Source organism: Bos indicus, chromosome 1 (genome assembly GCF_029378745.1).
Source record: "Bos indicus isolate NIAB-ARS_2022 breed Sahiwal x Tharparkar chromosome 1, NIAB-ARS_B.indTharparkar_mat_pri_1.0, whole genome shotgun sequence".
Taxonomy (NCBI): domain Eukaryota; kingdom Metazoa; phylum Chordata; class Mammalia; order Artiodactyla; family Bovidae; genus Bos; species Bos indicus.
The window spans coordinates 6,323,951-6,335,109 of record NC_091760.1 but is presented as its reverse complement, the minus strand read 5'-3'; the positions used below and the strand labels follow the sequence as shown (position 1 = coordinate 6,335,109).

At 41.0% G+C, this 11,159-nt stretch overlaps 1 pseudogene; it reads right to left on the bottom strand.

The window, feature by feature from the left end:
* Positions 1–1,395: 1,395 nt before the first annotated feature.
* Positions 1,396–11,159, bottom strand: part of LOC109562135 (keratin-associated protein 13-1-like) — a 30,524-nt pseudogene continuing 20,760 nt past the window's right edge.

Below are 11,159 nucleotides of genomic sequence, written 5' to 3'. Positions count from 1 at the left end.
ACCCACATCCATCTAGATATCAATATTTTATTCCCAATTAGGTATTTCAAATGTAGATGTATGCATTTCATGAAACAAGAAAACTTAGTAAAGTTTCTGTTATCATATCCAAATATAAGCCCAAGATATCAAGTCCTCCCTCTCAGCTAGTATTTCCTACTCATGATGCTGCCCTGTTTCCAGAAGTTGTCAGGAGAATTCTGTGAAACAGCTGGCCTTATACTGACCAAATAGAAGAGAGAATGAAGTCTGAGCATCAACATGACTCAGAAATTCTAATCTTTTTATTGCAATAAGATGAATCTGTGGTTAATTTCATCCATACTTAAGATATTTGTTTCATTACCTGGGTTACTGCTGTCAGTTAATATCATGACGTCAGAATTTCATTAGAGCTTGCATAAGGCCACCTGATGCGAAGAGCTGACTCATTGGAAAAGACCCTGATGCTGGGAAAGATTGAGGGCAGGAGGAGAAGGGGACGACAGAGGATGAGATGGTTGGATGGCATCTCTGACTCAATGGACATGGGTTTGGGTAAACTCCAGGAGTTGATGATGGACAGGGAGGCTTGGTGTGCTGTGGTTCATGGGGTTGCAAAGAGTCGGACACAACTGAGTGACTGAACTGAACTGAAGTCTATAAAAGTAGTAAAGAACCCTCCTGCCAATACAGGGGACATGAGAGACTCAGGTTCAATCCCTGCTTCTGGAAGATCCCCTGTAAGAGGGCATAGCTACCCACTCCAGCATTCTTGCCTGGAGAATTCCATGGACAAAGAAACCTGGCAGACTACTGTTCATGGGGTCAGAAAGAGTTTGACACGACTGAATTGACCTAGAATGCAAATCTGTAAAAGGGTCCTATAAAAGTATTTTGACAGTTCTTTAAAACAGCCAAGCTAGTACTTGCTGAAGCATCACTGCTTTCTCCTGAACTTTTCTGCTTGGCTCAGACCTATGACTAGTTTAACCAAAGTTAAGGTGTCCTGATAAGGTGGTCACAAGAGAGCTTAGGATAATCTCCTGCCCACGCTCTGAGTCCACTTGCTCCAAATTCCAAGGAACCAACTCTGTATTGGCAGGTAATTCTGCCAACCAGGGTGTCTGCTCCATAAATTAAATACTTCTTTTTAGTCAAACAACAGGAGGTTTGTAATTCCCAACAGACAGCCTCTTAAAAAAATTGAATGGTAAGATTTATGAACTGATATCAGCTTAAATAAGTTTACTTGAAAGGAAAAGAGACCTCCTGTTCTATTTTTAACTAGAGAAGTGAGGGAGGAAATAGGAGAAAACAGAATGTGTACTCTCTGAGATGAATCATTTTAATATTAATAGGATTTAACAAAATAATCCCTCATCTAGGTAGTAGAATATAGACTCTGGCCAGATATTAATAACAGCCAAGATTCACTTTGAAGGATATAACTGTGAAGTCACAGTCTAGAACCCTTAAGAAGCTGAACAGTAGTAGAAGCCAGATATAGAAGGTTGATTGATCACAAGAAGTTTGGCAGCTCCCAGAAGCCACGTACATTGGGTTGTAAAATTGGGATCTGTGGCTCAGGGAAGGGAAGCCACAGACTCCGTAAAGCAAGGGTCTGAAGCCACAGGATCCAAAGCCCAGTGAGTAGCAGGTTCTAGATCCGTAGCCCAAGCAGTAGCCTCTGCTGAACCCGTGGCTCAGGGATCCAGTGTGAATTGACTGGCAAGGACTGCAGAGCGTGGAGGTCCTTGGGTGGTAGAAAGGCATCTGACACCAGATGGGTTCATAGCGCGTCTCCTGACTGTTGAGAGAGGAGTCCAGCTGGCAGGAGCTGGGAAAGCAGAAGTCAGTGCTGTAGACCAGGTTGCTAAGGAAGGAGGAGCCACAGGAGGAGCCTGGTAGCACAGATGGTCCCCAAGGGAGCAGGAGGAGAAATTTCCAGAACAGCAGTTGTAGGACAATTTCACAAGTGATGTGATTTCAGCTGAATTACTGTGAAAAGATGCTCTGATATCCTTGGCTTCTCCCAGGCATGTTTATATATAAATAAATATCTTCTTGGGAGGAGAAGGGGACGACAGAGGATGAGATGGTTGAACGGCATCACCAACTCAATGGACATGAGTTTGAGCAAGCTCCAGGAGTTGGTGATGGACACGGAAGCTTGGCATGCTACAATCCATGGGGTCACAGAATTGGATACGACTGAGTGACTGAACGGAACTGAACTGATATATCTTCACTCTGTTGGGTGTGATGCAGACCCTCATCCTCCTCCTCCTTGTACAAGTCTTGTCATGAAAATGGCTAATTAACCTAGGCTATAATTATCACTGAACACATGTATGTTTTCTTAATTTCAGTTCAGGTATTCTTGTTTATAGAAGCCACTCTGCTTCCCTCTCTTTTCTTTCTTTCTTCAGAAATAAGTTGCTGTTTGCCTTCAAAGACGTTGTTTGTGATGCATACAGACAGTGTCCTTGCTGCCCCTGAGCTTGACTGTGGGGATTTTGTGCCTGAGAGTGTAAATGATTACTCCTAACAGTCGTCAGCCCTTCTCTCTCGGCTATTTATACATGCTTTATGGAGCCTTTACTATGTGTAAAACACGGCAGATTGTGGGATCGTTTAATCCGGGCAACAACCTCAGGAGATGGTCACCAGTTTAATAACCCAGATGTGACTGCCTCCAAAGCCACCAGGAACAGCAATGTTGTGCTGACAACTCCAGAAGCGTAGCCTTTCAGCTCCAGGCATCCATAAACAATGAATGCCCATGCTCAGTTGTTTAGTCATGTCCATTTCTTTGCAACCTCATGGACTGTAGTCCACCAGGCTCCTCTGTCCATGGGATTTTCCAGTCAAGGATACTGGAGTAGTTTGCCATTTCCTCCTCCAGGGAATCTTCCTGACTCACTGATCAAATCTGTGTGTCTCCTGGAATACCCACATGAAGAGGTCATTTCACTGTGATAATACTTGCATTTTATCTGATGTGCCTGCCTGTATATTCTTGCCTCAGTTCAGTTCAGTTGCTCCCTCAGTCGTGTCCAACTCTTTGCGACCCCATGAATTGCAGCACGCCAGGCCTCCCTGTCCATCACCAACTCCTGGAGTTCACTCAGACTTACGTCCATCAAGTCAGTGATGCCATCCAGCTATCTCATCCTCTGTCATCCCCTTCTCCTCCTGGCCCCAATCCCTCCCAGCATCAGAGTCTTTTCCAATGAGTCAACTCTTCGCATGAGGTAGCCAAAGTACTGGAGTTTCAGCTTTAGCATCATTCCTTCCAAAGAAATCCCAGGGCTGATCTCCTTCAGAACGGACTGGTTGGATGTCCTTGCAGTCCAAGGAACTCTCAAGAGTCTTCTCCAACACCACAGTTCAAAAGCATCAATTCTTTGGCGCTCAGCCTTCTTCACAGTCCAACTCTCACATCCATACATGACCACAGGAAAAACTATAGCCTTGACTAGACGGACCTTTGTTGGCAAAGTAATGTTTCTGCTTTTGAATATGCTATCTAGGTTGGTCATAACTTTCCTCCCAAGGAGTAAGCGTCTTTTAATTTCATGGCTGCAGTCACCATCTGCAGTGATTTTGGAGCTTATCTATTTTATGAGAAACCAAATACAGCCACCAAAAAAAAAAAAGTTTCTTAATTATTTTAGTTATTTTTTTCAGCATTCAAAGTTACCATGGAGATGGTTATTTCAAACTATTCTTTTATTTGTCTTCTCATTTACCTTATCATCATTAAACAATTCATGCTTGATCCTGTATGGAATTATTGAATTCTTTTTCCATGTGAGGCAGAGATTCTTTGGCAAACATGTAGACTATCACTGAGAATAATTGCTAAAAACTGGTATACTGTGAGTGAGTTGACTACCAATGAAATACGTTTGCAAAAGCTTGAATTTTAATAGTGTTCTAACCTTTGCCAACTCAGTTGGGAGTGAGAAATGAGACACCTTAGACAGTGATTCATTTCACTCCCTGCTGAGCTTCTCTTTGTCTCAGCCTTCTAGAAATACAAAGAAGCAAAAACTTACCTCCGTTTTAAGTAGTTAAAATTATCCTATCACTATAAAAATCAATGGTAGAAAGAAAGTCTTGGAATTAGAGAAATCTTTTTTTTTTTCCATTTATGGTATATCCACCTCCTGTCTTAAAGCATCTTCTAGAAATTGGAAAACAAAAAAGCCATTTATGTAATTTGATCTTTTATATTTGTTTCCCAATGATTGTTTTCTCTAGCCTCCTCTAGTATTTGCTTATACAGCACCAGTGGAATTGTTCGCCTTTTGTTTGGTTTACAAATTCTGCCAAATGTCTTGCTCACTTCCTCAAATCTTCTCATTCCTCAAACCTGAAATCAAATTCCTCATATTTGAGAGGTGTTCGTCTCAACTGTTTAAAATTCTTCTACAATAAGGCTCTTAGTATCTTACCAATTATCAATTTGGGTGACCAAACATACATAAACACACACACATGCACACACACACACACAACACGGAGGAGTTAAAAGAGATGTCTTTTGAGATGGATCATGCAGACTAAGATTTCAGTCACTTGAACTTGCTGGACAGGCACATGTTTTGTAAGAGTGGAATACCCTGAAGTTCCTCAGGATCTGCAAAGGGTTTAATTTTCTTTGAACCAGCATCTGGCACACTGTGGGTGCTCTAAATAATTTACAAAATGAAGGAATATATCAAGTCCTTAACTTTTTATTTTCACAGAATAGCTCAGTGGTAGAGGATCCCCCTGCAATGCAGGAAATGCACATTTGAACTCTGGATTGGGAAGATTCCCTGGAGAAGGAAATGGCAACCCACTCCAGTAATCTTGCCTGGGAAACTCCAAGGACAGAGAAGCCTGGTGGGCTACAATCCTTAAGGTCGGAAAAAGTCAGACACAACTTAGTGACTAAATGACTATGCATAAATCCTTGTATGACAGTGATTGCTTATATTTTAGAAGTTAACTTTAACATAACATTGAGTGAATATAAACATTTCTTTCATAATTAAATATAATCCCCAAGTTAATAATAACCAGTTTAGTACTTGAGGTGACCCTAGATTTCTGTCCCTCACCTCCAACCCAAGCAAAGTTGACTTTGTGGCCTTGATCAGTAACTATTTCTTTCTCTCTCCAAAAGCTTCTCTGTCTAACCCATTCTAATCGTTCTGTTTTCTCAGACTTCACATATAATCAACCTCTTCAATTAAAAAATCTTAGTGTCATTTCTTTCATGATTATATAACTTTTATGTTTTTTTTTTATTTTATTTTTAAACTTTACAATATTGTATTAGTTTTGCCAAATATCGAAATGAATCCGCCACAGGTATACCCACGTTCCCCATTCTGAACCCTCCTCCCTCCTCCCTCCCCTACCCTCCCTCTGGGTCCTCCCAGTGTACCAGGCCCAAGCATCCAGTACCATGTATCGAACCTGGACTGGCGACTCGTTTCATACATGATAATATACATGTTTTAATGCTATTCTCCCAAATCTCCCCACCCTCTCCCTCTCCCACAGAGTCCATAAGACTGATCTACAGCTTTTCTGTTTTTGAGGACCAAATTCTCTATAAAGATTTGTGTGATCAGTTTGTCAACTATCTAAATTCTTATGGCCTTTTCAATAAACATACTGTTTTTCTCTGGTTTAACACTCTCCTGAAATTTCACTAGCGTGGTCAGCAGTGGCCTTTATGCTACTAAATGTGGACAGTTTTAGGATGATCTTGTGCAAATGTAATTAAAGGACGCTTACTCCTTGGAAGGAAAGTTATGACCAACCTAGATAGCATATTAAAAAGCAGAGACATTACTTTGCCAACAAAGGTCCGTCTAGTCAAGGCTATGGTTTTTCCAGTGGTCATGTATGGATGTGAGAGTTGGACTGTGAAGAAAGCTGAACGCCAAAGAATTGATGCCTTTGAACTGTGGTTTTGGAGAAGACTCTTGAGAGTCCCTTGGACTGCAAGGAGATCCAACCAGCCCATTCTAAAGGAGATCAGTCCTGGGTGTTCTTTGGAAAGAATGATGCTAAAGCTGAAACTCCAGTACTTTGGCTGCCTCATGCCAAGAGTTGACTCATTGGAAAAGATTCTGATGTTGGGAGGGATTGGGGCCAGGAGGAGAAGGGGATGACAGAGGATGAGATGGCTGGATGGCATCACCGACTCAATGGATGTGAGTTTGAGTGAACTCCGGGAGTTGGTGATGGACAGGGAGGCCTGATGTGCTGCAATTCATGGGGTTGCAGAGTTGGACACGACTGAGCAACTGAACTGAACTGAACTGATGTAAATATTTAATTACTTTCAACCTAGGTAACTGTCCCTGATCTTGAAATATGTTCGTCTATGTACTTCTGCTGCAGCACACTCCTGATTTTCTATCTAACTTTCCCCTAGTTCGATTTACCCTTAGTTTGGTTTCCTGTATATAATGTTTCTTGAGGCTTGGCACGGATCTCATCACTGGTTCTCTCTGTGGGGAAGACACTTTGCCATTATGCCTTAAAATACTATCCATAGTCTACATCAAATGTATATTTCCAGTACAAATATCTTTTTAATTCAAATTCTAGACCCAGATATCCAGTCACTAGTCATTTCCACTTGGAGATTTAATAAGACTGTCAAAATTGTATGTGTATAAACTTGAACTTTCTCTTCCCTAGGGAAGAATAAAAAATACTTTTTCTCATCTGAGTAAGCAGCATTTTGAACCACATAGTAGGTAAACTCAGAAACCTTGGAATCCTCTTAATATATGTGTCTTCTCTAAATACGACCCATTCTGTCTTCCAAGTTTATCATAAATTTCCCCAGTCATCTTACTGTCTTCTTTCTAATCTAGAGCTTCTCAACCTTGTCATCACTGACATCTTGAACTGGATCTCATTTTGTTGTGGGGTGTATCCTGTTCATTTAGGAGGTATTTGGCAGTGTCCTTGGTTCTATCCACTAGATGTCTGTTGTGCGTGCGCACGCGCGCGTGTGCACACACACACACACACACTATAACAGTTAACAATGTCTCCAAAAATTGCTTGAGGGCTAAGCAGTTCTGGTGCAGAACCATTATTCTAGAGCAAGGAAATCTCGTCTCTTGGTGGAACTACTGAAAGATTCTGAGGCAGGAGATAAATGGACTCCAGACTGACCAGTTTCTCACCTGTGGAAAGAAATTCCATAATAGAAATTCCTGCCCAAAGAAGAGATGAAAGACCACATAGTCCTCATTCTCAGGGAGAAGGAGACTTTTTCAACTACAAATGCACAGAAGGGCTCCTTGGAGATCTAAAGAGTGGTGGGCCTCACCTCATAGTAAGTGATGGAAACTAACTATTGGCCTCTTTGCTAGAATCCGCCATGGCTCAGAGATGCATGTGCACATACAGGATACCTTAAGATAAAGCAAATATGGATTCAGAACCAGGCAAAGCAAGATGACTGGTCAAAGGGAGCCCAGAAGAAATGCCCCACATTGGTGTTTCAAACTACCGTGAGGGTGCGATCTTCTGAGTCAGCCCATGTGTCTATCTACACGTACTCTCTTTCTTAATAAACAGTTGTTTCACTATTTCCCATCTCTATGTGGAAATTTATTTCAACACAGCTGGCAGGCCAGGGCCTTGTCACTGGTCACTGATCCCTGGTCCCTGGTGGTTTAGCGGCTAGGATTTAGCATTCCCCCCGCCTTGGTCTTGACTTCTGTCTCTGGCCAGAAACCAAAGCTGTGCTTCAAGCTGCTACAAGCCAAGGTCACCTGAGATCAGCTCAACGTGGCTTATTTTATTTTCAAAAAGAAAATGTCTCCTCCAATCTTTTCTTTCTATCCCTGTCTGATCAATCTTCTGAAACAAAAAAACGGGCCCTATCACTGTCCCAATGAAAGCTTTCCCATTGCTTTCTAACACATGTCCAATAAAACACACATCCTCTACTTGACTTGCAAGGTTGCTTTAACCTGTCTCTGCCTGTGTCTCTAACCTCATCTTCACACCTTACTCCTCCTCTCTTCCAAACACACTGTCTCTGCCCCGCAATTAACACAGCTCAAGCTTTTTCCCTACTGGGACTTGCTCTTTCCTCTACCTTGAATATTCTTTCTTCATCTGGATAATTAAGATAATTAAGCCTTTCCTCACTACTTAACCACTTTATCCCAGGATAAATTAGGTTCCCCTGTTATGATCACTATCATCCCTATAATTAATTTTATTATTTTTATAATATATTTATTTTGTACATTGTCCTCTAAGCTAGAGCAGTGTAACCTTAATGAACCATCCTGTGAGAGTCTGTTACCAGCTGCCGTGAGACATATAATGTGTATCAAGTAAATTAGTGCATTAGTTCCTTCATGAAGAACTCTGGCATAATTAAAAGTATCAGCTTAACTAAATTATAGGCTTGGTAACACCATTGATTCACCTGGTCTATAACCCACTCTTTTATTCTTTACTTCTATTTTCTATTGGAGTATAGCCAATTAACAACGTTGTGATAGTTTCGGGTGAACAGCAAGGGACTCAGCCAGGCATACAAAAATTGAAAGTGAAAGTCGCTCAGTCATGTCCGACTTTTTGTCACCCCATGGACTATACAGTCCATGGAATTCTCCAGGCCAGAATACTGGAGTGGGATCCCTTCTCCAGGGGATCTTCCCAATCCAGGGATCGAATCCAGGTCTCCCGCATTGCAGGCTGTTACTTTACCAGCTGAGTCACAAGGGAAGCCCCAAAATACTGGACTGCGTAGGCTTTCCCTTCTCCAGCAGATCTTCCTGACCCAGGAATCGAACTGGGGTTTCCTGCATTGCAGGTGGATTCTTTATCAGCTTATAAAAGTATCCATTCTCCCCGAAATTCCCCTCCCATCCAAGCTGCCACATAATTTTGAGCAGAGTTCCATATGCTATACAGTAGTTCCTTGTTGGTTATCCATTTTAAATATAATAGAGTGTATGCATCCATCCCCAACTCCCTAACTATCCTTTCCCCCATCCTTCCCCACTGGGATCCATAAATTCATTCTCTACATCTGTGAGTACGACCCACTGTTAGTGGCACATCTCTGACTGTTATCTCTTGGGAGAGACAATAACTACATTCTTTCTTGTTCAACAGTGAATACTCAGCTCAAGAACAATCAAAGTTACATAGTTGTTTCCCCATAAATATTTACTTAGTGGATAAATTAGGACTTCCCAGGTGGTTCAGTGGTAAACAATCTGTCTGCCAATGCAGGAGATACAACAGATGCAGCTTCAATCCCTGGGTTGGGAAGATCCCTTGGAGAAGGGAATGGTTACCCACTCCAGAATTCTTGCCTGGAAAACCCCATGGACAGAATAGCCTGAAGAACTGCATTCCATGGGGTCGAAAAGAGTCGGACACAACTAAGCATGAACACAATGGATATATCAGGGACTTGATGGTTTTATCATCACCCATCTTTTGTCTGTCTCTCTAAATCCAAACTTTTGCTTGATCCTCATATCCCCTTGGGTGATTCACAAAACAGGAAACCCAAAGAAGCTCAACTGCTCTCTTAAGCCTTCTAAACTAGACCAGCTTCTAATTCCTTTGCACACTACTGTAGTTATTGTGTACCCTCTAAGCAGGGTCTGGGAGACATGTATGACTTTACTTTTCCTCATTTCCTATGTCTAGATAAGCATACCTTGCTATTTTTAAATCTGAAAAATGATAAAATCTTTGTTTTTCTATTTTGCCATAATTCAGCCATTTTATCTGTTATTGCAGGTGGTCCCCAGAGTCTCTGGTCTTGCCTATGTCCTATCTGTTGTTGCAGGCAGATTCTTTACTATCCGAGAGACTAGTGAGGTCCATGTCCTATACATTTATCAGAATGCTTTTTCTAAAGTCTATGTTGGCCTTTTCAAACTCAAATTCAATTTCTGAAGTCTTTGATCCGAGTCATCCTATGATTTGACCCCCAATTATCTCATACTTGGTATCTCCATGCCCTAATTTGAATCTTCAAAAGATACCAGATTGCTTCCATGCAGCTTAAGGTTGAAAGCAAAGAAGTTAGGTGAGAGGGTCTTATTTCAAGCTCAGCATCCACAGTGAGTATCAGAAGAGAAGAGATGAAAGGTGAGGCTGGAGACAGAGAGGAACTAGATGACAAGCGGCTCCTGGACATTCTTCAAAGGTCCAAAATACTCTGAAAATCAAAAACTTCCCTTAAAACTAATTTGGTGGTGACAAAAGGCATTATCTATTCTCTGGATGGAATGATATGATCAAATGAATGGTATCTGTGCATCTTCTTTTTCTTTCTCTTCTTAGTGTAGATATATTGTGCCTCAGGAATAGATCAATATGTTTGATTATAGGGTGCTTTCACAATATTACATACAGTTTATGCATTCTATTATCATTCTAAAATCTGAAAAACTGAATTTCAAAAATCTTCCATCCCCCTTGGCTTAGACAAGAGAATGGAGACCTGTAACAATGAGAAGCCACAGATAGGTTATAAATATGGACATAACTAGATTAAATTTGCCTCCTAAGGAAATGACTCTGGCAGCAGTGTGATGGATTGCAGGGTCACATAGGAGTTAGAGTGGGTCCCCAGATTCAGACCCTGACAGTGTGATTCAATAGCCTGTATTCTTAACTACAGTGAGTGGCTGTCTTCCATAAAAATGATTTTTAAAACTCAGAAATATGTGTAAAATGAGAAGGGAATCTCAGATGGAACCCTGAGAAAAACTTACATTTAAGGAATTGGCAGAGTTTAAAGGGAGCCCACAAAAGACTGAGAAGGAATAGCCAGTAAAGTTTAAAGAAAACTGGGAGTTTAACAAAGTCATTATTAATGCATTATAAATAAACAAAAGCAATCAAAAGTATCCAGCATTAGAGGGCGGTCAAGTTAGATGGTCCCCCTAGATCTTAAGCATCTCATTATCACATATTATATATCTATATCTGTATCTATATTATTTATTTTGGGGGGTTGTAATTTAATTTGGAAATGACCACCATTTAAATAGTGCCCAGTGTTATTTCAGATGTTAAAAAACTTGCTAAATATAGATTAGCTATTTTTTAAGCAATAGATGCTAAAAAACCCATTTGTTAAACTAAACCATCTTGTACAACTT